Raw genomic sequence first — 742 nt, 5'->3', positions numbered from 1 at the left:
CTACTTTGGTATAACACCGTAATTGAATTAAAAAGTAAAGTATTCAAAGTGTTGGAATTAAGTAGTCAAACTCAGAAATTAATTTTAAAGAAATTATTCCGAGAAGGATGTATAATTTAGGGCGATGCCCAGAAAAGGATACGTGATACCATAGAGCGAGATCGTCTAACCGTAAGTGGCTTGGTCTAGGACCGTCCAGGGTATTCAACGATGGTCGTAGTGGTGGGATGTATTTCCTTTATATTACGTGTTAACGTAAGATCGGGACCCACAAGAAGCATTCCTGAGGGAGATGACTTAAGGTGGGCCGAGCATAATAAATAATGATTAAAAGATTTAATCATCTAACTGCGGTTAGTGTTCATATGCATATGGTTAATAATGGAGTAGTGGAGAGGAAATTGACGGGATGACTTAGAGCACCATGATGTTGAGAGGGACGGCGTTGTTGGACGGTGAATCATCAACAATGCCTTGAGGGAGAGTCTATGTGAGGTGAGTCCCTTATATTCCTGGGAGAGGATATCCTGTTGGATCGGACAGTTCTCACAGACCAAACTAGACGATCTCTGACAACCCCTCTTTGCAATCTGGATTAGAGGGATGCCCAGAAAGCGTTTGTTACGACACAGTCCTGTTATGGACTGTTCCTATGGAACTTATTGATCAATTGGCTTATGAAATGCTTTTTGGTGCGTACAAAGTGGCTTGGTATGGGACCTGTACTCTTGATTTATTTCCG

This window comes from Lupinus angustifolius, chromosome LG06 (assembly GCF_001865875.1).
Source record: "Lupinus angustifolius cultivar Tanjil chromosome LG06, LupAngTanjil_v1.0, whole genome shotgun sequence".
NCBI classification, from domain to species: domain Eukaryota; kingdom Viridiplantae; phylum Streptophyta; class Magnoliopsida; order Fabales; family Fabaceae; genus Lupinus; species Lupinus angustifolius.
The sequence above is the reverse complement of the archived record's forward strand: the minus strand, read 5'-3'. Positions refer to the sequence as shown.